We start from the raw sequence: 26,336 nt of genomic DNA on the forward strand, positions 1-26,336 counted from the left end.
GAAAGCGAATTAAGTGGTGGGGTGAGAAACACTTCACTAGTAATGGAAGGAGGAAGGATAGAGAAAGGATTTTGCCAAGAACCAAGGCAGACCCCCTGTCTCACAAAGGAGGGCTATCTAGTCCCCCTCCCCAATTACCTGACCCTGGCATAGCCCAAACGTGTTCAAAGTTCATCAGAATCTCTCCCTCTGAAACAAGCTATTTACACCTGCTTCCTGACACTGTGTCACAATGGAATTATTTGGAGGTGGGTCTACCCAAAGGGGCAAGTCACCTCTGTGGCCTGTGAGTCCACCCTCACTCTTTGAGTAAACAAACTGGAGGTGTGCCATGAGAATACTCAGAGTGACGAATCCCAAGACTGAACTGTGGGGCTCTGGGTTTGTCGGTGGTGACCAGCTCCGCATTGTAGTCAGGGGGTCCTGGTGTATAGTTCTTGCTGGAGGAAGCAAACCTTTGGGAGATGCTGTAGGATGGCTGGTGGCACAGGTAAACATCTGGTTCAGGTATGGTATTCATTGCCGGGCCAGGCCCTCTCACCAGGTCTTTAGCATAGCCCCACACAGAGGCACTGGATGCCATTGAGAGGCAGGGAGCTGCAGGTTTGACAGGCAGCTTTGGACGCAGTGTCTGTGGAAGGGTGTATTGGTTGGGTGCTGGGTTTGGGCTGCTCACCCAGTAGTGCGTTCGAAGGCCCATAGTGTACGCTGGTGCATTCGACTCTTCAAGTGGGTGTATCTTCTCCACGTAGTACTCATTTGGGGCAGGCGTACAAGATATAACTGCAAGCCAAGAGCAGATAGGAGGTGACACCCCTCACTTGGTGCTCCCCACTGTCGAGCATGTGGATAAACCTGTGGATACTGTTGGGAATCAAGCCTTTATCAGGAGAAACTGGCAACTCTCCAGGCACCTGGCTTGATCTCCTGATGACCTCCCTGTCTGCATTGCTAGGTCGCGATAGGCGATCCTTCTCAGCGTGAGAAGAACACACCCCTCTTTCCTGCCCCCCCCCCGGCAGGGGAAAGAGATAGACAGAAACGTATTTACATGCCTTTATTTCTGTCTTTGCAGCGTTACAGAAAAACACGACTGCTCTCTTCAAACTCCAACAGCCGAGAGACAAACTCCACCTGTACTTCCTGTACAGCTCATATTACACTCTCAGCTAATTCCGGCGCCCTCTGCACTGTGAATTGACTGTCCCTCTGTTTCCCATGGAACAGTCCCAACATTCCCATTATGTTTTGCTTTCAAGCTACCAGCTCGCGGCCGCATTGCTTCTATATCGTAACATACTCCCCCATATGAATCAATGTGCGCTGCGAGCAAAGCGTGATCCAGAGAAGAAAACAAACAGTTGTTATACATATAACACTCCCCTGTTGTTTCAGTTCCACCCTTGGAACTACCCGCCACTGGTTTCCCCAGTGTACCTCTCTGGTAGTCTGACTTCCAAGGAATGAGTGCATCTGCATTACCTTGGCTAGGGAATGTAGTGTTACACTTAGCAACTCCCTGTTGTGTCTTTGTCTCTGACTTAGACACAGCTTCAACCTGTCTTGACTTGTCAACAATAGTAACACATGCAACAGCTAAGTTAGCAAACTCTTTTGAATACCTCTTGGGTGGTACACCCTTTGTAACTCTCTCAGACCTACGTATGAGGTGCTGATCCTCTTTGCTCACTGGTGCAGTCTCAGGACTCTTTGGAGAACCAGTTCCAATAGTAAACAGTGGTTCATCCTTCATTTGTGAAGGTCTAGCCATTGTGTGAGATTTCCTCTCAATGACTGTGTCAACTGAGCTCTTTGAGCTATCACTGTCACTCTGAGTACCACTGTAATCAGTAAAATCATCATCAACATCTGAATTGTCCTCAGTGGGAAATGTGTGAACAATTACTCTCTCCTGTTCAGGAGCACTCTCTAGAAATTTTCTGAGAATCACCTGACCAGATTCAGACAAAATTACTCTGTAGAGACCCTTTTCATAACCCACAAAAATGCCTCTAGTATTCTTTACTCCACCTGGAGCTTCTGTCTTCACATGAGACCCAAAAACCTTAAAATGGGCAACACAAGGTTTTCTACGGAACAGCTTCTCAAAAGGAGAACTTCCCAAATCTTTTGAAACCTTTCTCAATCAAGACTAACAATAACACAATATCGCCTCCGCCCAATACTCATGTGGCAAATGTGAACTCAGCAATTGTGCCTTCATGCCATTTTACAATTCTTTGTTCACTTGCACACAGACACTTCTGTTCCATGCTTCTGCAGAAACAGCAGTCTTGTGCCTTATCCCTTTCTTATCCAGGAAATCCTGAAAATCCTGTAAAAGAAAAACTGGCTTTTCATCTGTGAAAAGACAATCAATGTTAGCATTATGAACATTCTTAACCTTGTCACAAAATTCTTTAAACCTTTCTAAGGCTTCTTGTGGTTTCTGCAATATATATACCCACACATAATGAGAGAAATAATCCACACACACAAGATAATATCTTGCATTGCCTCTAGATGGTGCTAGAGGACCAATCACATCAGCATACACTCGCTGAAAAGCTTTGATTACTTGCGTCGTCTTCTGGACGTTTTTTTTTTTGGGGGGGGGAGTTATTTGTCCTGTCTTCAAGCTTTTTATGATGGAGGACCTCTGTAGCCACCCCCAACGACACGATCTCAAGATGGAAGGGGAGGGAACAGCTGCAGTCACCTGCAATTCCTGCGCAATGTTTGCCATCTTGCCAAAGGTTGCAGGCAGCTTTACCTGCAGCAATTGCATGTTGATTGCCCTTTTAAAAGACAAAGTCCAGCAACTGGAGGAACGTGTAGCTACGCTCCAAAGAATTAGAGAGCTGGAGCTCTTCTTGGAAGCAACAGAGCACACCGTCTCCACCAAGGAGGAGACAGGGGACTCCCCTGAGAAGGAGGCTAGTTCACCAACACAGGAGCCAGATATATGGAGAAACGTGACTCAAAGAAGTAGGAGGCCCAGGGTTCACTCTGATTGTTTAGAAATACACAATCACTTTGAGGTCCTCTCCCCTAGCATGGAAGACGAAGAGCAGACTCCATTTGAGGATCTCTCCCTCATTACAGTCGATCAGGTATATGAAGACGAGGAGCAAAGTCAGTCCTCAGAGAATGTGCAGGCGACCTTGGAACGGACAGCTCACGGAAGAACCCCGACCAAACCCAAGAGGAGGCGTGTAGTGGTGATAGGGGATTCCCTACTGAGGGGAACAGAAGCAGTGATCTGTGGGCCTGACAAGATGTCTCGGGAAGTGTGCTGTCTCCCCGGGGCTAAGATCCAAGATGTAACTGAACGACTGCAAGGAATCATAAAACCCACTGACAAATACCCCTTCCTCTTGGTTCATGTGGGAACCAATGACACTGCAAGCAATAGCCTCCAGAAGATCAAAAGAGACTACGAGGCTCTCGGCAGGAAATTGAAGCAACTAAATGCACAAATTGTCATCTCGTCTGTCCTCCCAGTTGAACGACGTGGCCCAGGGAGAGAGGGGAAAATAGTGGAAGTGAACAGCTGGCTTCGCAAATGGTGTAAACAGGAACGGTTTGGATTCTTAGATCACGGACTGCAGTTTCTTGAAGATGGACTTCTGGCAAGTGATGGGCTGCACCTCACAACGGTTGGGAGAAATGTTTTTGCCAAAAATCTCAGAAACCTCATCAGGAGGGCTTTAAACTGACTAATGTGGGGGAGGGAGACAGTGCTCCTGAAGGTAGGAGACTATCAATGAATGAAGATGATCATCCAAATGTCATAGACCAAATGGAGCAAACAGCACGTGGACCTAGTGGTGGGAGGAAAAAATCCTTAAATAAGAGACACGGGGGAATGATTAATGGACTTCAATGTCTGTACACTAATGCGCAAAGCATGGGAAATAAACAAGATGAGCTTGAGCTCTTGGTACAGCAAACTAAATATGACATAATAGGCATCACTGAAACCTGGTGGGATAAGTCCCACGATTGGAATGTAATAATGGGGGGATACAATCTATTTCAGAGAAACAGACCAGACAAGAAAGGAGGAGGAGTGGCGTTATATGTCAGGGATGTGTATACCTGTGAAGAGATCAAAGATTTAGAACCTCAAAGCCAAAGTGAGAGCATTTGGGTCAAAATTAAGGGAGAGAAGAATAACAGAGACCTCATTGTGGGAGTTTACTATAGATCCCCAAGCCAAACGGAGGACATAGATGATGCCTTCCTGGAACAGATGGCCAAGCATGCAAAAGGAAGGGAGATAGTAGTAATGGGGGACTTCAATTACCCGGATATTTGTTGGACGTCAAACTCAGCCAAGAGCATAAGGTCAAACAGATTCCTCACTGGCCTTGCAGACAACTTCATTGTCCAGAAAGTGGGAGAAGCAACAAGAGGAACAGCCATTTTAGATCTGGTCCTAACCAATGTTGATGACCTGGTTAGTGGGGTAGATGTGGATGGATCATTAGGCGCGAGTGATCATGCTCTTCTGAAGTTTACTATACAGCGGAAAGGAGCAGCCAAGCATACTAGGACTCAATTTCTTGACTTTAAGAAAGCCGACTTCATAAAACTTAGGGAAGTGCTGGGTGAGATCTCATGGACAGCAATACTAAAAGGAAAGGGAGTTCATGATGGCTGGGAGTTTGTTAAGAGGGAGATAGTAAAAGCACAACGTCAGGCAATACCAATGAGACGGAAACATGGAAGGTGCCTAAAAGAAGCCAGGGTGGCTATCTAAAGAACTTTTAACTGAATTAAGATTAAAAAAGGATGTGTACAAAAAATGGAAAAGGGGGGAAACCACCAAAGAGGAATTCAAACAAATAGCCAGCACGTGTAGACACAAAGTCAGAAAAGCTAAAGCACAGAATGAACTCAGGCTTGCTAGAGAGGTTAAAAGCAACAAAAAAGGCTTTTATGGGTATGTTCGTAGCAAAAGGAAGAACAAAGAAACAGTGGGGTCACTCAGAGGAGAAGATGGTGAAATGCAAACAGGGGACACAGAAAGGGCTGAACTCCTCAATGCCTTCTTTGCCTCAGTCTTCTCCGATAAAGAAAACAATGCCCGACCTGAAGAATTTGGAGCAAATGATTCAGCAAAGGAAACACAGCCCAGAATAACTAAGGAGATAGTACAAGAATACTTGGCTAGTTTAGATGTATTCAAGTCTCCAGGGCCAGATGAACTGCATCCAAGAGTATTAAAAGAACTAGCAGATGTGATCTCAGAACCACTGGCAGTCATCTTTGAGAATTCCTGGAGAACAGGCGAAGTCCCGGCAGAATGGAGGAGGGCAAATGTTGTCCCTATTTTCAAAAAGGGGAAAAGAGAGGACCCAAATAATTACCGCCCAGTCAGTCTGACATCAATAGCAGGGAAGATTCTGGAGCAGATCATTAAGCAAACAGTCTGTGAGCACCTAGAAAGGAATGCTGTGATCACCAATAGTCAGCATGGATTTCTGAAAAATAAGTCATGTCAGACTAACCTGATCTCGTTTTTTGACAGAATTACAAGCCTGGTAGATGAAGGGAACGCAGTGGATGTAGCCTACCTTGATTTCAGCAAGGCATTCGACAAGGTGCCCCATGATATTCTTGTAAAGAAGCTGGTAAAATGCGGTCTTGACTATGCTACCACTCAGTGGATTTGTAACTGGCTGACTGACCGAACCCAAAGGGTGCTCATCAATGGTTCCTCTTCATCCTGGAGAAGAGTGACTAGTGGGGTGCCACAGGGTTCTGTCTTGGGCCCGGTCTTATTCAACATCTTTATCAACGACTTGGATGATGGACTCAAGGGCATCCTGATCAAATTTGCAGATGACACCAAACTGGGAGGGGTGGCTAACACCCCAGAGGACAGGATCACACTTCAAAACGACCTTGAAAGATTAGAGAACTGGGCAAAAACAAACAAGATGAATTTTAACAGGGAGAAATGTAAAGTATTGCACTTGGGGAAAAAAATGAGAGGCACAAATACAAGATGGGTGACACCTGGCTTGAGAGCAGTACATGTGAAAAGGATCTAGGAGTCTTGGTTGACCACAAACTTGACGTGAGCCAACAGTGTGACGCGGCAGCTAAAAAAGCCAATGCAATTCTGGGCTGCATCAATAGGAGTATAGCATCTAGATCAAGGGAAGTAATAGTGCCACTGTATTCTGCTCTGGTCAGACCACACCTGGAGTACTGTGTCCAGTTCTGGGCACCACAATTCAAGAAGGACACTGACAAACTGGAACGTGTCCAGAGCAGGGCAACCAAAATGGTCAAAGGCCTGGAAACGATGCCTTATGAGGAACGGCTAAGGGAGCTGGGCATGTTTAGCCTGGAGAAGAGGAGGTTAAGGGGTGATATGATAGCCATGTTCAAATATATAAAAGGATGTCACATAGAGGAGGGAGAAAGGTTGTTTTCTGCTGCTCCAGAGAAGCGGACACGGAGCAATGGATCCAAACTACAAGAAAGAAGATTCCACCTAAACATTAGGAAGAACTTCCTGACAGTAAGAGCTGTTCGACAGTGGAATTTGCTGCCAAGGAGTGTGGTGGAGTCTCCTTCTTTGGAGGTCTTTAAGCAGAGGCTTGACAACCATATGTCAGGAGTGCTCTGATGGTGTTTCCTGCTTGGCAGGGGGTTGGACTCAATGGCCCTTGTGGTCTCTTTCAACTCTATGATTCTATGATTCTATGAAATTTTGGTAGCAATTTCTCCTTTGCATATATCACCAAGCCTCTCTTTTTAACTTTGTCATACGAAATAAATTCTTGTCCCAATCTGTTATTAATAAGCATTTTCCTGTGTAGCCTCATTACATGTGTTTCTTTTAAACAAATCAAGTCCAATTGTTCTTTCCTTAATACATGAAAAACAGATTTCCTCTTCCGAGGGGAATTCAGTCCATTACAATTCCAGGTTAAAAGTTGCAGAGCCATGGTAAGTTACTTAGCTTTCCCTCCAACTGCACCGAGTTGTTGTTGTTCTTCTGTCGGTGGTGTGTCTTTCCCTGGGCCCGGGAATCCAAATGACAAGTTTGCTATGTCTAGAATTCCTTTTCCTGATGCAGTCAGCTCCTCTCCTGATTCCACTTCCTTCTGTAAGTCCTCCTCGTGATCTTTCAGAAACTTGTCTTTATCATTCACTGTCCTTATTCTTATTTTCCTTCCTTTGTATTTAAAAGATAAACCTTGGGGAAATTCCCACCTGAAGAGTATTTTATTTCTTCTAAGTAGGCCGACAAGATCTTTATAATAAGCCCTTATATCCAAAATGTGTTTAGGTATATCCTTGAAGGACTCAACAAATGAGCCTTCAATTTCCAAGGTTCTTTGGTAGTGCAGATTCAAGATTTTATCTCTTTCTTCTTTTGTTCTTAAGGTGATCAAACAATCTCTTGCTCTGTTCTTTCCTTGTCTTTTGCGGAGTCTAAATGCACTCACTATCTTGAATTCATCTTTCCCCAGGTCTTGTTGCCAAAAGTCTGTGAATTCCTTTGTAAGGAAGTCTATCAAGTTGTCTTTCTCACTTTCAGGTACTGCTCTAATTCTTAGGTTTCTCTCCTTTCTTTGTAATTCAATCATAGACAGTGTCAGGTCATGATCCTCTAATTTCTTATATACCGGTGGTATCTTCTCTTGAACAGCAGTTGCAATATCCTTAGCTTCCTCTGCAATCTGTCGAGTCGAGGCCGATTCCTCTAATAGTTTTTCAATGGACTGTGTATTGGAGTTCACCTTGTTCCCCAGTTCATTAATACTTGGAGTGTTCAAATCTATTTTTGCTGAGGCCCCAGCTACTTGTTTATTTGTCTCTGCAACCTGTTTGGCTAATTTTTCCAAAGATGCATCAATTTTGCCAAGTGCCTGAGCCAATAGCTCTTCAGATGACATAGCTTTTGATTTTACTTGCGAAGCAGCAGCTCCTACTGTGCCTGCCGCTCCGGATGTTGAGGCCCTTCTCTGAAAAGTAATATCAGTCTTGTATTGTCTGCCGGATCTGGTAGTTTTATCCTGTATGCCACTCACCAGCTCTATCTTCCCTTTCCCATCTGCCATAACAAGCCCAAGGTCAGTCACACGCTTGGTGAGTTTGTTTTGCAAAGTAATTTTCCAGAGCTTGGTAACTTGATGACAAAATAGTTGTTACAACGTAGTCTCCTCTAGGGGGACACCCTTCCAACTTCACTATGCAACTGTTAAAAACAAGTATAGTTCTTAAAAGTTCCAATATCCCTCAAAAGCCAGAGTTTCAATGCTTTTAGAAAAGTTTCAGTGTCTCTAAAAAGTTACTTTATAGTCAAAGGCAGATCTATAAACACTGTATCTTTCTCAAAGTGTCAATATTCTTTACCCTTAACATGCAGACAATTCTTCCCACTGGTCGACCTTCCCTGTCATAGGCAGTCCGTTCCCAGATTTCCGAGACAGCAGAAATATATTTACACCCTCTTTTCTTGCAGGTAAAATAATGCTCGGTTCTCCCCCCTCCACTCCTGCAAACCGGAGGGGAGTCGTCTTTTTTGGTGCTGGATTTGACCTTTAAAAGTCGTCTTTCAGGGTTACAGCTTTACAGTCTCTTTACTTTAATCTATTTACAAGTCAGAAGAGGCAGACTTCCTGTTTGTGCCTTTCCCGTTTCGGTGCCAAATTAACTAAATTTTTCTTCCAATTACTTGCTTACTCCTACTCACGGGTAGTTGCTTTAGCTTCCAATTGTCCAGAAAGAAATCAGCGCTCTCCGCGCCACACACCCCCTTTCCGTTCCGGAGCCTTTAAAAAGGGGGGCGCAAACGGAGCCCGCCGAGTCTCCAAGTTCTCAGGCTTCCCCGCCTGAGATTTCTTTGGGTCCCGCTTCGCCGCAGCGGTCAGACCCTGTCCCCGTGGAGCCGATTCCCTCCGGAGCTCAGAGGGAATCCGCCATTTGTCGCTGGTGCTGACCGGAAGTCTTTTGCAGGTTTCACCTGGGACTTGGTACGACTTTTGCCTGACGCTTCAGGCTTTGCAGAGCTCCCCTTAGCTCCTTTGTGTTGACATGGCTTCTTACAATTCCGCTGAAGATGCCTAGTCTGTCCACAATTGAAACAATGGACAACGTTCAAAGCAACAGCCTGTTCTTCACTAGCAATAGCAGTGGGGGTGTCAGAACTCCGAGCTTCTCTCCCCGTCTTTGACATCTATTGCAGCAAGGCGATCTTTCTCATTGAGAATCACGGCGCAGATTCTCTCCGTCGTGAGTTCTGCGGCAAGTAGAGAACCAAGCTGACTTGCAACCGTTTTATTATAATAATAATAATAATAATAATAATAATAATAATAAATTTTATTTATATCCCGCCCTCCCCAGCCGAAGCCGGACTCAGGGCGGCTAACAACAATCAAATAATCAAACAGTAAAATAGTTACACAATCTAAAAATATTTCATTATAAAAATTAATTAAATCAAATTGAAGGCAACCAATTAAGCAAAATTATGTGCAGGTTGCCAGAGGAGGGAGTCAGGCTGCGCCCTGACCAAAGGCCTGGTGGAACAACTCTGTCTTGCAGGCCCTGCGGAAAGATGTCAGGTCCCGCAGGGCCCTAGTCTCTTGTGACAGAGCATTCCACCAGATTGGGGCCACAGCCGAGAAGGCCCTGGCTCTAGTTGAGGCCAGCCTAACCTCTCTGAGGCCTGGGACCTTGAGGATGTTATTATTGGCAGACTTTAGGTTTCTCTGTGGGGCATACCAGGAGAGGCGGTCCCGTAGGTACGAGGGTCCTAGGCCGTATAGGGCTTTAAAGGTTAAAACCAGCACTCTATAAACACTGTATCTTTCTCCTGTACTCCACCGGGAGCCAGTGCAGCTGGTATAGTACCGGGTGAATGTGATCTCGCAGCGAAGACCCCATAAGGAGTCTCGCCACGGCATTCTGCACCCGCTGGAGTTTCTGGGTCAGTCTCAAGGGCAGCCCCACGTAGAGCGAGTTACAATAATCCAGTCTGGAGGTGACCGTCGCATGGATCACAGTGGCTAGGTCAGGGCGAGAGAGATAAGGGGCCAACTGCTTAGCTTGGCGGAGATGAAAAAATGCCGCCTTTGTTATAGCTGTAATCTGCACCTCCATGGAGAGGGAGGTATCGAAGATTACACCCAAACTCTTAACGGACGGTGCTGGCACTAATTGCACCCCCGCAAGAGATGGGAGTTGCCCCCTCAATCCCATATCGTCCCGCCCCAGCCAGAGGACCTCTGTCTTCGAAGGATTTAACTTCAAACGGCTCCCACGTAACCATCCAGCCACAGCTTCCAGACATCTGGTCAGTGTGTCTGGGGCCGAGTCAGGATGGCCATCCATCAACAGATAGAGTTGGGTGTCATCAGCATACTGATGGCAACCCAACCCAAAACTCCGGACAAGCTGGGCGAGGGGGCGCATAAAGATGTTAAAAAGCATCGGGGAGAGAATTGCACCCTGAGGCACTCCACACACCAAGGAGTGGCGCGATGACAATTCCCCCCCAAGCGCCACCCTCTGTCCCCGACCAGAGAGAAACGAGCGCAGCCATTGAAGGACTGTGCCCTGGATCCCCACGTCGGCAAGGCGGTGGTCCAGGAGTTCGTGATCGACCATGTCAAAGGCTGCTGACAGATCTAGAAGAATCAGCAGCCCCGACCCGCCTCGATCCAGCTGCCTGCGGAGATCATCTGTTAGGGCGACCAGAGCCGTCTTGGTCCCATGACCAGCGCGGAAGCCGGACTGGAATGGATCTGTCAGGGAACTGCCATCGGAGGAAAGGGAGGTGGAAGGGCTCACAGAGGCTGGGAGGGAGTCAGCAGCTAAAGCAGGGACCAGCAGGGGGAGAGAGGGGTCTCTGGAGGAGGGTCTCATGAATGCGGAGAGAGACGCAGCAGCTAAAGCAGGAACTAGCAGGGAAGAGGGAGGGATCAGGGACACGTCCAGCGAGAACAGCGGGGAGGTGTCAGAAGCTCCCATAGGGAGACCCATGCTTCGCAGGAAGCTGCCACGTCGTGAGTCCAGAAGACGCGTTTCCGTTAAGGAGCTTCTATGCTGGAAGCGCTTCCGCAGACAGCCACTGTCGGAATCTACGAGTGACTAGGGCAGACATGTTTGAGGAGCTCTGTCACACACAGAGGTTTGTGGAGTTGCACAAACTCTGAGGGACCACGATTTTACGCACAAGCAGCTAATCATCCCATCACAGCATTCCGACAGTCTTTGTAAGCTGCCTGTGCAGGAGAAGGCATCATGAGCGACCCAGCCGGAGCCGGAGAGGCAGGAGTTGGAGCGGGTCCAAGCTTGGAAGATAGGTACCGAGCGTTGGAAATCCAATTGGCGCTGCAGATGGCTAGGCTTGAGGAGAGAAGGGCTCAGGATGCAGACAAGAAGGGGAGAGCCACCCAGTTCAACAGAAAGGTACCAGGATTGGTGCAGAAATTTGGGGGGGACCCCAAGGACTATCATGCCTTTAGAACAGAGATGCAATATGCCCTCAATGTGCAGTTTGATGAATTCCCTGACGAGGAATCGCGAGTTGCTTTCGTGATTGGGCATCTTGAGAGGGGGGCGAGAGACTGGGTTAGGCCCCTGATGGCAACGCACAATGACGTCCTAAAGGACACCATGAAGTTCTTTCGTGCAATGGATCTCATGTTTTCCAGCGATATTGAGGAGGGAGTGGTGCGCAGACAGCTAATGGCTTGCAAGCAGGGAAGCCGATCTGTCCGTGAGTACTGGACTGAGTTCACTATGCTGGTTCACAGATTGGGTTGGGACTTATCGGCGGCGCCCATTCAAATGCTATTTGAAGAAGGCCTGGCTTCGGCCGTGAAAGACGAACTGTCCCGGGGTCCTAGGACGGATTCCATGGATCAGCTGACTAAATCTGCGCTGACTATAGGAGCGCGCCAGGAGGCGAGAGCTTTGGAGAGGCGGGAAGGGAAAGGGGAACGCTGGAAGGAGTTCCGCATTCCTGAGATTCCAGAGACAACTTTCCCGCCGGGAGAGCCGATGGAAATCAGAACAGCGCGCGCGCGCACAGTTTCAAAGCCCAGTGAGGGGGCTAAGAAGGAGGGAAAGGGCGCCCGGAAATGCTATCTCTGCCAACAGCCAGGCCACTTTGCCAGAGTCTGCCCCCAGAGGAAGGAATGGCAAGGGATGGTGGGAGCTGTTGAGGGAAGAGAGCAGGGAGAAACGGAGCAGGTAAAAGCCAACGCCTGGCTGCCACCGTCAGGGCACAGCAGCCAGGCCAAAGAGCAGTGAAAGTGCCCACGCCAGAACCTCCCAAACCTGCCCTAGTGATAGAGGTGTCACTAGAGTTGCAAAACGGATACCCTCTGAAGATTAAGGCGCTGTTGGACTCAGGCAGCTCCTGCAATTTCATGAGCAAGGAGTTTGCTGCTGAACACCAGATACAGACAATCCCTTTAAGCAACCCCCTGCAGGTGACCACGATCGATGGCAGGGAGTTGTTGGGAGGAGGAGTCAGCTTGCAGACCGTCCCAATGATAATGAGGGTGGCAAGGCACACAGAACTGATAGCGTTTAATGTGGCCACCTTGGGAGGCGCTCCCATTATTTTGGGAATGAGCTGGCTAGCGCTACATGATCCGCTGGTGGGCTGGCATCAGAGAGTGGTTTCCTTTGGTTCAGCACATTGCTTAGAACACTGCAAAGGGGAAAAGGGTTCAGCAGGGGCCCAAGCCACCCTAGCAGGGACTGAAGTAATGGAGAAGGTGAAGGTACCACCACAATATGCAGATCTCAGCGACGTGTTCAGCGAGAAGGAAGCCGACCAACTACCCCCGCATAGGCCCTTTGACTGTCAGATCAATTTACTCCCTGGAGCACAGCTTCCTGTAGGCAAGTTGTATGCCATGTCAGACAGAGAAATGCAGGAGCTGCGAGAGTTCATTGACAAGAACCTGAAGAGAGGCTTCATCAGAGAGTCCAAAGCAGCGGGGGGTAGCCCAGTGTTTTTTGTGGATAAAAAGAACACGGACAAGCCGAGACTTGTGTGTGATTTCAGGGGGTTAAATGCAGTGACAGAACCAGTGGCTTTCCCTATGCCCAGGATTGATGATATTTTGACCAGGGTGCGGAAGGGAAAGATTTTTACAAAGCTGGATCTAAGGGGGGCGTACAACCTGATACGTATAAGGAAAGGGGATGAATGGAAAACCACCATGTTCACCCCTTTGGGGGCATTTGAATATCTCGTTATGCCATTTGGATTACAAGCAGGCTCAGCGTGCTTTCAATCGTTTATGAACCACGTACTGGGGCCTTTGCTCTACAAGAATTGCGTGGCCTTCCTAGATGATGTGTTGGTGTATTCGGAGAATGAGGAGCAGCATGTGAGAGACGTCAGAGAAGTGTTGAGCAGGCTGCAAGCCAACAGGCTGTGGGTGAAACTGGAGAAGTGTCAGTTTCATACCAAGGAGGTGGAATTCCTGGGGTACCGCCTGTCAGACAAGGGATTGGCCATGGATCCCGGCAAGGTCCAGGCAGTGCTGGAATGGAAAACACCCAAAACCAAGAAGGATGTGCAGAGGTTCCTAGGGTTTGGAAACTTTTATCGTAAGTTCATCCGAAACTTTGCACACCTGACGGCGCCCATTATGGACTGTCTCAGCAGTAAGAAGAAATTTGTTTGGACTGCGGAGGCGGAGCGAGCGTTTGAGGAACTGAAAAGGGCCTTCGCCTCTGAAGGACAACTTCTGCATGTGGATTTACAAAAAAAGCTGGGGGTCGAAACAGACGCATCTGACAGAGCCATAGGGGCGGTGCTTCTTCTTCTGCAGCCAGGGAAGGAGGAGTCAGAGTGGCGACCGTGTGCCTTCTTTTCGCGAAAGCTGAACAAATCCGAGAGGAACTACACGGTGTACGACCGGGAACTTCTTGCTATTCATGAGGCTTTCCGGAGATGGAGGCACCTGCTAATTGGTGCACAACATAAGGTGCAAGTGTGCACGGACCATAAGAACCTAGAGTATTGGAGAACTGCGCGAGTGCTCAACCAACGGCAGTTGAGATGGGCCCAGGAGTTTTCCAAATTTAACTTTGAGATTTGTTACGTGCCAGGCCCAGAGAACGTTAGGGCGGACGCTCTCTCACGCAAACCTGAATATTTGGAGGGGGAGGGAGCACCCGAAGAAACCCATGTCATTCCAGAGGACCGCTGGGTGTGTGGGGCGGCATTGGTGGGGCAAAGGGAACTGGTAGAGGGAACGGTGCATGATGAATACGCCCAGGACAAACTCAGGGGTCTCAGGAGGGAGGGAGACAAACCCGGGGGTTTTGAGGAGAGAAACGGGGCGTTGTATTACAAGGGAGCGTTATATATACCTGAAGGTGAATTGAGGGAGAAGGTACTCAAGCAACTGCACGATAGCCCCACAGCAGGGCATTTTGGGCAACACAAAACCATGTGGCTGGTTACCAGGGAATTTTGGTGGCCCAAGGTCAGGGAAGATGTGCGGGAGTATGTGAGAGGGTGTGACCAATGCCAACGAGCCAAAGGGGAGAGGCGGGCACCAGCAGGGTTATTAGAACCACTACCCACACCTGAAAGACCATGGGAAACAGTGGCAATAGATTTCATGACTGATCTGCCAAGGTCCAGAGGGAAAACAGCCATCATGGTTGTGGTAGACCTGTTAACCAAAATGGCCCACTTTATAGCCTGCTCACATGCGGTCACGGCAGAAGAAACCGCTAAATTGTTTGTAGAAAATGTGTTTAGGTTGCATGGCGCCCCCTTGAGGGTGGTTTCAGACCGAGGGAAACAATTTACTTCCAGGTTCTGGAGGAAGCTCATGAGCTTACTGCATGTAGAGGTTAATTTCTCAACTGCCCGGCATCCTGAAACCAACGGGCAGGCGGAAAGAGCTAATGGCGTCCTCCAGCAATATTTGAGGTGTTATGTGAATGACAGAGAGAATGATTGGGTGGAGAAGCTGGCGTTGGCAGAATTTGCCTACAACAATGCAGAGAACGTGTCCACGGGGATGAGCCCCTTTTTGGCTAATTACGGGTGCCATCCCCGAGGCTTCCCAGGGGGGGAAGGGGAGAACTGGAGCGTTCCAGCTGCAGAACAGTTCGTAGAAGAAATGGAAGCGATCCATCGCCAGCTCCAACTTAACTTAAACAGGGCTAAGGAGGAATATAAGAGGCAGGCAGACAAAAACAGAAGAGAAGGTGAAAGCATTAGGGTGGGGGACCAGGTGTGGCTGTCAACCCAAGGGTTACCATTCAAAGGGGGTTGTAAGAAGTTAAGACCCAAAAGGCTGGGCCCATTTGAAATCACGCAGCAGGTCAACCCAGTGGCTTTCAGACTCCGGTTACCGAACCACATGAAGCTGCACCCAGTTTTCCACAGGTCGTTGCTGTCACCGTATAAAGGGGACAGAGAAGGGAGGGTCAATAGGGGACCAGCAATGGAGGAGAAGGAACACAGCTACCATGTAGCGGAGATTCTCGATTCCAGGTGGAAGGGAGATCAAGTAGAGTATTTGGTAATGTGGGAAGGGGAGCCGGAGTCGGAAAACACCTGGGTCATGGCAGAGGATGTAGATGACGAGGTGTTAATAGAAACTTTTCATCAGAGGTTCCCACGTAAACCTCAGCCAGTGGCGAGGTTCCGGAGGGAATACTTTGCCACCACCGACGAAGAAGAAGAGTTGGAGGGGTTCCCTGATTCCGAGGAGGAGGAGGATTCAGCGAGCCGGAACGAAGACCGATGGAGGGAAATGTTCGAGACGTCTGAAGATGAAGAGGATTCTTTTCGGGGTTTTATCTCCTCACCGCCCAGAGGAGAGAGAATGGGCGGGGGGGAAGGGGGCCCTGGAGGGGAGGTGGATGTCAGGGAACTGCCATTGGAGGAAAGGGAGGTGGAAGGGCTCACAGAGGCTGGGAGGGAGTCAGCAGCTAAAGCAGGGACCAGCAGGGGGAGAGAGGGGTCTCTGGAGGAGGGTCTCATGAATGCGGAGAGAGACGCAGCAGCTAAAGCAGGAACTAGCAGGGAAGAGGGAGGGATCAGGGACACGTCCAGCGAGAACAGCGGGGAGGGGTCAGAAGCTCCCATAGGGAGACCCATGCTTCGCAGGAAGCTGCCACGTCGTGAGTCCAGAAGACGCGTTTCCGTTAAGGAGCTTCTATGCTGGAAGCGCTTCCGCAGACAGCCACTGTCGGAATCTACGAGTGACTAGGGCAGACATGTTTGAGGAGCTCTGTCACACACAGAGGTTTGTGGAGTTGCACAAACTCTGAGGGACCACGATTTTACGCACAAGCAGCTAATCATCCCATCACAGGATCCAAAGCAGATGTTTCATCCAGAAACCTACCAAGCTGTTCAGCAACCGCTCTCTCAATCACCTTACCCAGGAATGGAAGATTCGAGACCGGGCGGTAATTGGATAGATTTGAGGGATCTAATGATGTTTTCTTTAAGAGCGGACGCACCACCGCCTCCTTCAGTTCCCCTGGGAATATCCCGGTGCCAAGGGACAAATTGATGATATCCCCCAGGGGGGCCCGCACCTCGTCTGGACACGCTCTAATCAGCCATGACGGGCACGGGTCAAGAGGACAGGTGGTGGGCTTTCCAGCTTGGAGGAATCTGTCCACATCGGCTGGAGATATCCGGTCAAAGTGGTCCAATACTGGACCCGAGGACAGTCGAGGGGCCTCCAGTTCCTTTATTGTATCCAAATTGGCAGGGAGGTCATGGCGGAGCAACAGGACCTTCTCCGCAAAAAAGCTCGCAAATGCCTCACAGCTGTGTGTCAGATTGTTATTTAAATTTGGCTGTCCTTCAAGGGATGTTAAAGACCGAATTATACTAAATAATTGCGCCGGGCGAGAGCTAGCGGATGCAATGCAAGCCGAGAAGTAAGACTTCTTAGCGGCCTTCACTGCCATCTCATAGGTTTTCATAAAAACCCTATAAGATGTTCTTGAGGCTCCGTCACGGGCACCCCGCCATACTCGCTCTAGCCGTCTGAGGTCCCGCTTCATTTTCCGAAGCTCCTCGGTAAACCAGGGAGCCCGGTTTCTGCGGGGTCGTAGAGGGCGCTTAGGTGCAATCTCATCGATGGCTGCCAGGAGCTGGGTATTCCAGCCCTCAACAAGCTCAGTCAATGAGTCGCCAGGGGGAGAAAGGTCCCGCAAGGCTTGACGGAATCTATCAGGGTCCATCAGCCTCTGCGGGCGAGCCCAAATTGGCTCGCCACCTAAGCAGGGTGGGGGTGGAACATCAATCCTGGCTTTCAGAGCATAGTGATCAGACCATGGCACCTTCATCGAAGGAGACATGATCACATCTATACCGGCGCCAAAGATCAAATCCAGCGTGTGGCCTGCTTGATGTGTGGGGCCCGAAACAAACTGGGAGAGCCCTAGTGTCGCCATGGAAGACACCAGGTCCAGAGCCTGTGAGGAGGGAGTGGCATCAGCGTGGAAGTTGAAGTCTCCCAATACCAATAGGTTAGGGAACTCCAAGGCCCAGCCGGCCACCGCCTCCAACAGGCCTGACAGGGTGGCTGCTGGTACGCTAGGTGGCCGGTACACCAGCCAGACAGCCAAGCTCTCCTCGGAGCCCCACACTAGGCCAACACATTCAATGCCGGGGATCAATGGCGATGGTAGAGCCCTGAAAGAACAATCTTCCCGGATTAATACTGCCACCCCTCCCCCCCAGCCCACAGTCCGTGACTGGTGGAGGACGGAGAAACCCGGGGGCGCCATCTCTCGTAAGGTAACAGTTACCCCTTCGCGCACCCAGGTCTCCATCACACAAGCCAGGTCAACCCCCTGCGAGGTAAAGAAATCTCGCAGGGTAGCGGTTTTGTTGCCTATAGACCTGGCATTGCACAACACCAGTGAAGGAGGTGAGTAATCCTTGCTCACCCTACCCTCGTCCCTCGGGATGGGGCGCAGATTGGAAGGGGTACGACCATATCTGTATCTCAATCCCCTTCGCCTATAACATCTGCCCCCACCTCCATACCTCCCTCGCCCCTCCACGGTAGCAATCCCAAGCCTCATACTAACCTCCATTTACAAATTAGAAAACAAAACAACCAAAACAATTATGCCCAAACAAAACCAATCCCCACCCCACTCGATGTCCAACCCCAAAAACAAAACAAGACGGAACAAACAAAAATACATAGATAAAAACCACCATTCACGGTGGTACAACAAAGTAAACAATAAAAACACCTTTAAAACACATTAAAATATATATAAACATCTTCAACATTTGCTGCAGCAGCACCAGTCTCCTTAAAGCTATTACGGGGGTGAGCCTGGGCCCCGCCCCCTAGGCCGGATGGAGTGAGCCTGAGGAGGGAGAGGCCTTCTCCAACACTCACGATGCAGCAGCAGGGATGTCCCAGACCCCAATGAGGCCTCTTAACGCTGTGGCGAAGGTGAGCCTGGGCCCCGCCCCCTAGGCCGGATGGGAATGAGCCTGAGGAGGGAGAGGCCTTCTCCGACACTCCGATGCAGCAGCAGCGATGTCCCAGACCCCAATGAGGCCTCTTAAAGCTGTGGCGAAGGTGAGCCTGGGCCCCGCCCCCTAGGCCGGATGGAGTGAGCCTGAGGAGGGAGAGGCCTTCTCCGACACTCACGATGCAGCAGCAGCGATGTCCCAGGCCTCAATGAGGCCTCTTAAGGCTGTGGCGAAGGTGAGCCTGGGCCCCGCCCCCTAGGCCGGATGGAGTGAGCCTGAGGAGGGAGAGGCCTTCTCCGACACTCCGATGCAGCAGCAGCGATGTCCCAGACCCCAATGAGGCCTCTTAAAGCTGTGGCGAAGGTGAGCCTGGGCCCCGCCCCCTAGGCCGGATGGAGTGAGCCTGAGGAGGGAGAGGCCTTCTCCGACACTCCGATGCAGCAGCAGCGATGTCCCAGGCCTCAATGAGGCCTCTTAAAGCTGTGGTGAAGGTGAGCCTGGGCCCCGCCCCCTAGGCCGGATGGAGTGAGCCTGAGGAGGGAGAGGCCTTCTCCGACACTCCGATGCAGCAGCAGCGATGTCCCAGACCCCAATGAGGCCTCTTAAAGCTGTGGCGAAGGTGAGCCTGGGCCCCGCCCCCTAGGCCGGATGGAGTGAGCCTGAGGAGGGAGAGGCCTTCTCCGACACTCCGATGCAGCAGCAGCGATGTCCCAGACCCCAATGAGGCCTCTTAAAGCTGTGGCGAAGGTGAGCCTGGGCCCCGCCCCCTAGGCCGGATGGAGTGAGCCTGAGGAGGGAGAGGCCTTCTCCAGCACTCACGATGCAGCAGCAGCGATGTCCCAGGCCTCAATGAGGCCTCTTAAGGCTGTGGCGAAGGTGAGCTTGGGCCCCGCCCCCTAGGCCGGATGGAGTGAGCCTGAGGAGGGAGAGGCCTTCTCCAACACTCACGATGCAGCAGCAGCGATGTCCCAGACCCCAATGAGGCCTCTTAAAGCTGTGGCGAAGGTGAGCCTGGGCCCCGCCCCCTAGGCTGGATGGAATGAGCCTGAGGAGGGAGAGGCCTTCTCCGACACTCACGATGCAGCAGCATAAGTCCGATTAAGGCTGTTAATAATCATGAAGCAGAATATCTCTTCCTGTAGAGGGAAATTGCATTCCGCCATCTGCTGGCGTAAGAATTTCATCTCTGTCAGATGCGCTTGTACATCTCCATCTGGCACTAGCCTTAGATTGGTCAGCTTTTCAAAATGCAGCAACGCTGAAGAACCAGCATCTCTTTGATGTATTCTACGCAGCTGTCAGAGCCGCTTCCAGGTCCCAGCTCACAGAGGACCACGCTAGCCGGCAGTATTGTACAAACTTCTTTATTGAGCTACAGTTTCCATTTTCAAGCCACAGCGCGCAGCTCTACGTCTTAGAAGCTAGACCGGCGAAGCTCCGTCTGAGTCTCCGCCTCCTGTACACCAACTTAATACTCTAGCCTTACTCCACCTCTTCCGTCTTTCCTTTCTCCTCTGGGTCCCTCTACCCCCCCCCCCGTGGTCTCTTCCTTCCTGGACTCTTCTGACGCTGACCCCCCGACTCTTCTCCCTCCTTGCGGCGGGCTTTAGGACCTGGCTCCCTGTCCGGGCTGCTTACTGTGCCGCCTTCCTGTGCATTTGAACTTGGCGCGCGCGCGCAGCCTTCAACCTTCCTCTTGACCGTTTCCTCGCTCCCCGATGGAGGTGTGGCCAAAACTAACTCCTGCCCTCCCGCTTGCGGCGAGCCGCCAGATCCCGATACCTGGGACCCCTCCCCCCTACTGCGCTCTGGTGGGGAAGCTGGTCCCGATTTCCAACTTCTGCTCTCTGAGTCCCCTCTGGTCCCTTCTACCTGGGGTGTCCCCCTAGGCGCCCCCCTTGCTCTGACCACTGGCGCCCCTTTCTGTGAATCTTCCGACTCACTGGAAAGACTCGGAGATCTCGGGCCGCTGTCATCGCTCATATTACCTCCGGATTCCTCCCCCTCGCTCTCTGTTTCCTCCCTTTCCTGTGCCTCTGCTCCTGAACCCCTGACAGCAGCGTTTGCCAAATCTCACGCGCGCATTGCAAATTCTGAATATGCACGAGTTGATCATCTGAGATACAGAGAATTATGGCCGTCCTGGCTCTCACATTCTGTGAATTCCAACCTGGCGTTGGTGCAGCAGGGATGGGGTTTTCAATCACCCCAAAAATCCTCTGATTCTGAAGCAGGGCTTTCATCTTTACAGACCATGAGGAATAATTGTCATTAGTCAGTGGAGGTGGGTAAGGTAAGCCTCCTCCCTTCTTGGCATCCATTTTGAATCCAAGCCTCAGCTCTCACTCTCGAGCCTGTAAAATTCCAAGAGTCTATTGGCTGTTTACTGCCTCACTTGGCAGTTAAACACAGGCTGTTTTGAAAGTCCTTTCAAGAGCAGTGAGATATTAGACAAAACAAACGCTGTTTACCAGCCTCTCACAGTCCCAGCCCCTCTTCCGTTGTTGGCCGGTAACTTTCCACTTTACTGACGTTTCGTTGCTTAGCAACTGGACATTCCAGGCTTATCAAGACTCAGGTATGTGAAATATGTGGCTCTCTTTCAGTGCTGGTTTCATCCAAAAGCAGACACTCAGTGAACCGAAGAATGTCTCAATTCGCGTTCACTCTCACAGCCATAAAATTAGCATACCTTAGGGGTTCCGTTGCTCAGCAAAAACACCTCCTCCGGTGCTTCCATCCGCACGCTACCATATCTTCCTTATCTCCTTGCAGAGGATGAAGTACGCTCCATCAACCTCTCTTGTTGCTTTCATGGATCAAAACCATCCTCTGCTACCAGATGTTGGGAATCAAGCCTTTATTAGGAGAAACTGGCAACTCTCTAGGCACCCGGCTTGATCTCCTGATGACCTCCCTGTCTGCATTCCCCAGCAGGATACAGGCTAGGTCGTGATAGGCGATCCTTCTCAGCGTGAGAAGAACACCCCCCCTCTTTCCTGCCCCCCCCAGGCAGGGGAAAGAGATAGACAGAAACGTATTTACATGCCTTTATTTCTGTCTTTGCAGCGTTACAGAAAAACACGACTGCTCTCTTCAAACTCCAACAGCCGAGAGACAAACTCCACCTGTACTTCCTGTACAGCTCATATTACGCTCTCAGCTAATTCCGGTGCTCTCTGCACTGTTAATTGACTGTCCCTCTGTTTCCCACGGAACAGTCCCAACATTCCCATTATGTTTTGCTTTCAAGCTACCAGCTCGCGGCCGCATTGCTTCTATATCGTAACAGATACATCATATCCTACAGGAGCACAGGAGGAGGCAGGAATGATGGATGTAAAATCTGACAGGTGAGAAACATTGAGGCTTAAAGAGAAGGAGCAATCTGCCATGCAGGGTTTGTTTGTTTTTTAAGTTGCTGTTTTACTTGCTAATGTTAGGAGTAAAAAAAAACCACTTATTGATCTATTAGTAGATCCCAAGCTTCCATTGATGTTTCTCAAACGAAAGGGAAAAGCATTCCCCATGTATTTGCTACAATACTCTGCTCCTCCTTGTAGATGACAAGCCTTGCATATTCTCTCTCTCTTTCTCTCTCTAAATTTGAGAATTCTATTTGTTCTTAAGCTGAATCATTTGTAAACTGTTGTGATTTTGAGGATGTTGGAGGAAGAGGCACTATCCTCCTTGCCTTGACTGAAAATCCCCCCCACTTTTAAAAATCATAGCATTGTCCTCCAATCTCCTCTTCTAGCAGCCTTTCCAACTAAGTTCATCACCTGTGGAGTTAAGAGTGCACTGCTATTAATCTCTTCCATGACATCTTCCCTTGCAATTCACTGTCATTTACTGTTAATTCCATAGGTACCCTCCAGACTACTTCCTAGATTATGACTCTAAAGCAACATGACCCTCTTGTTTTCCCTTATGCTGTTTTTGGTGGCTCTCCTTTCTGTCCGTTCATCAGCCACATGCTCAACATCTTATGGTCCCTTGGCATCAGGAAGATGAGACTTCCAGCGTGATTGACCAGAATGCTGCAACATGATTGCTGGCAGGAGTGAGACCTTGTCAGCATATAACACCTGTGCTCAAAGATCTGCACTGGCTGCTGATTTGCTACCAGGCCAGGTTCAAGGTGTTACTATTGGAAGAACCCTTTGCCCAGAGGACTGCCCTCTGTAAAGTAGGACACTTAGACACCCTAATGGTAAAAAGTGTTTTTCAACCCAGTTGACTTGGTGGAACACCAATCAGGAAAACTATATTTCCCCCAGTTCCTTGAATGCCCCTTTATCCAGAGCAGCCCCACTCGGTCAAGGCCAATAGCTGGAAAGCAATAGGGATCACACACTCACATGGAATGAATGGAGGGATGGATGGGTGTCACAGACACTTTTAAACTACACTTTGTTATCACCCCAGACAATCTCCCACATCAAACAGCCCACTTAGGTAAGGTCTCTGTACATAGCTGGTTTTCCTGTCTGGTTCTTGACACCCCCTACTCAGAAATATTTTTTTAATCAAAGAGTGAATAAACTTTTACAGCCTATGGACAACACTCCCATGCAGTCAACCTTCCAGGGCCTGCAAACCAGTGGGGCTGGGACAAACAGTGAGTGTGGCTGATAAAAAAAGAGGGTGAGGCCACCTGTCTCTTTTTCATATGCTTCTCTCTGTAGTGCCAGATCTAGGGCAGTGCAGGCTGTTCCCCTGCTCAGGGTGCTGAGCCAAGGGGGCATAAAATAATAATAATAGTAATAATAATATTGGTAGTAGCAATAATAATAGTAATAATAATAATAATAATTAATACTTATATTCATGTGGGTACCTACTGAGAAACCCCATTAAAAAGCAACTGTACCAAAAGGAATTACTGTGGAAATAAAATATATTGGGGAAAGTGCCAAATTTTGTCCTCACTTAGAAAACCGTATTACCAAAGTCTACCCCTGCTCTCTGTCATTCATACACAAATCCACATGCATGCAGGTAAAAGGTAAATGTAAGGTAAAGGACCTTACATACATAGTCAAAGGCGTCTATGCGGTGTGGCGCTCATCTCACTTCAGGCTGAAGGAGCAGACAGCTTTCTGGGTCATGTGGCCAGCATTCTGGTGCACCGGGACACTGTGATAGAAGCCAGAGTGCATGGAAACGCCGTTTACCTTCCCCCTGGAGCAGTACCTATTTATCTACTTGCACAGGTATGCTTTCAAGCTGCGAGATTGGCAGAAGCTGGAACAGAGCAACAGGAGCTCACCCTGTCTCAGGGATTCGAACCACCAACCTTCTGCTCAGCAAGCCCAAGAGACTCAGTGGTTTAAGACCACAGCTCCACACATAATGCTCCCACACATCCATTTTCATGCATAACACACCTGCTCATTCTTTTTCATTCCCTCTCTTTCATGTTCAGGGATTGACCAACAAGCCTTCTTTGCACAAGGTGAGAAAGAAACATTTTCATCACAAAATTGCACAGATGCCACTCCAGCCCCATCTTGACCATCATAGTATCTCTCATCTTTCAACTTACATGCCCGCTTTCTCTCTTGCACCATGCGGAATGAAACTGGTCTCCATATCCCTAGACGGGAAATGCTTGGGTCCACATAGTAGCAGGGCCCAGGACTCTCCGTGATCGAGATCACTTGCAAAGGAAAGAAGAATTGTCTGCATGAGGCATGGTGTGGATTCTGAGCTATTTAGCTTGGTTGCAATGACTGACTTCCTATCCGATATCAATTAAAGGCACCCACTAGCTAGATAGCAGTGAATATGTTAAGCTCCGCCCCCCTGCACCTCCATTCCTGTTATCCTTCAACATGGCTTAAGTGTAGATCATCCTCTTCCCACTAAGGTCCACAGCTGTACAACTGAGAACCCTGATTTTTGTGCAACCATAATAATCAGCAGTATAAGACCCTCCAGCCCTTGCTGGACTACAACTCCTATCATTCTTGACCATGCTGACTGGGGCTGATGGGAGTTGTAGTCAAGAAACAACTACATTAGCCCCCTACATGCAGTGCCATTGATCCAGTTGGAATGGAAACTTTGGAAAGCCACCCAGCTCTTGATCATGGATCACCCAGGTCCCATAAACTGTGGCCCTGATAATTAGAGAGTCCCAAAAACACAGGTTGTCAATCTCTGTTCAAATGTTTTGCCAGCAAATTTAATAGTTGTTTAGCCAGCTTCACCCTGTGGGTCAGTTAATGCTGTTGGGAAAACCCAAATAACACAGAACCTAACTTGTCAGCATCTTACATCTTTCACTGGATTTCACACGCATTGTGTAGGCTGGCTCAGCATACTTGGTGAAGTCATGGTCCTTAATGCCAGTGAGAGGCTACCTACCATACTTCCCAGGTCCTGGCCCTGCAAGAGAACCACAAGGGGGGGAGGAATAAAATAATGGGAAGACAACCCGGAACCATTAGCATTTGCAGATTATGAGCTGCCACACTGGGTAAAAGGGCAAAATGGAATAATATATTGTGTTGAATAATATATTGAATAATATATTGGGTTTTGGAGCTACAGCTCTCTAGGTGTTGTTGTTGTTGTTTAGTAGTTTAGTCGTGTCCGACTCTTCGTGACCCCATGGACCAGAGCATGCTGGGCACTCCTGTCTTCCACTGCCTCCCGCAGTTTGATCAGACTCATGTTTGTAGCTTCGAGAACACTGTCCAACCATCTCATCCTCCGTCGTCCCCTTCTCCTTGTGCCCTCCATCTTTCCCAACATCAGGGTCTTTTCCGGGGAGTCTTCTCATGAGGTGGCCAAAGTATTGGAGCCTCAGCTTCACAATCTGTCCTTCCAGTGAGCACTCAGGGCTAATTTCCTTAAGAATGGATGTGTTTGATCTCCAGGTGTTGCTGCACTGCAACTCCCATCATCTCTGACCATTGAACCAGACTGGCTGGGGCTGATGGAAGTCCCACAACATACTTTTCTTCTCCCTCTGGTAAAATCTCGCTAGCCTTGGGCCAGGATATTTGCATTGCAATAGGAAGTGAGCATTACAAGGCACCTGAATTCTTCTGTGGCTCGGACTATAATTCAAGCCAGAGAAGATTTCCCATTTTACTCAACCACCTATGCTCTGCCTGTACTTTCCCAACCCCCTTCCTTCATCCCCTTTAAACAAGCGTTACCCTGGTAGGACAACAGCAGTGGTGACATACCAGCCACAGGAAAAGGAAAACAAAAGAAAAAAAATATTATTAGCCTGACTCCCTCCTTTGGCAATCTTCACAGAACTCTAGCCCAATGGTTGCCATCAATTTGATTTGAATAAATTTTATAATGAAATGATTTTAGAATGTTGTATTATTTTATTGTTGTTAGCTGCCCTGAGCCCAGCTTCGGCTGGGGAGGGCGGGATATAAATAAAATTTATTATTTATTATTATTTATTAACAAGGAAATATGCACTGCCTCGCATGCTAGCAGTACTCTTGGAAGAAAGTTCTGATGGTGACTGAGAAATGTAGATCAGTTTCCTTCTTTGGTTTCCACAAGAACAAAAAAGGAACCCTGATGGATCAAGCCAGCCAGCCACCGAGTCCAGCATCCTGTTCTCACAGGGGCTAACCAGATGCCAGAGGGTCTTTCAACAATGCTGTTGAACACATCCAGACTGGCAAAGATATGGGTACCTCTGTATTCCTGATCTCCTTCTCTCTCTTGCCCCATCTATTCCCACAGCTCACCTTTATACTTGGCACTGATGGACGCATACTGCTTCTTGATGGCCGGCACTCTGGCTGGATGCTTAGAGATACCAGAAAGACAACTAACAGGCTGAGCTGCACCTTTGGCTCTGGAAGTC

The 26,336-nt window shown here is 49.2% G+C and overlaps 1 long non-coding RNA gene and 1 pseudogene across 2 annotated transcripts in view; one reads left to right on the forward strand and one right to left on the reverse strand.

Moving 5' to 3' along the window:
- The window catches only part of LOC308577917, a 670,159-nt gene that overhangs the window by 351,828 nt on the left and 291,995 nt on the right, over positions 1-26,336 (forward strand). The window lies entirely within an intron of this gene.
- LOC308578080 (protein CIMAP1C-like) lies at positions 299-26,269 on the reverse strand (annotated as a pseudogene). Its single transcript has 4 exons — positions 26,218-26,269; positions 24,770-24,880; positions 24,036-24,149; positions 299-783 (listed from the first exon to the last, which is right to left on the reverse strand). The product of its transcript is annotated as a protein CIMAP1C-like (transcript).

Source organism: Podarcis bocagei (assembly GCF_964188305.1).
Source record: "Podarcis bocagei genome assembly, chromosome: W".
Taxonomy (NCBI): domain Eukaryota; kingdom Metazoa; phylum Chordata; class Lepidosauria; order Squamata; family Lacertidae; genus Podarcis; species Podarcis bocagei.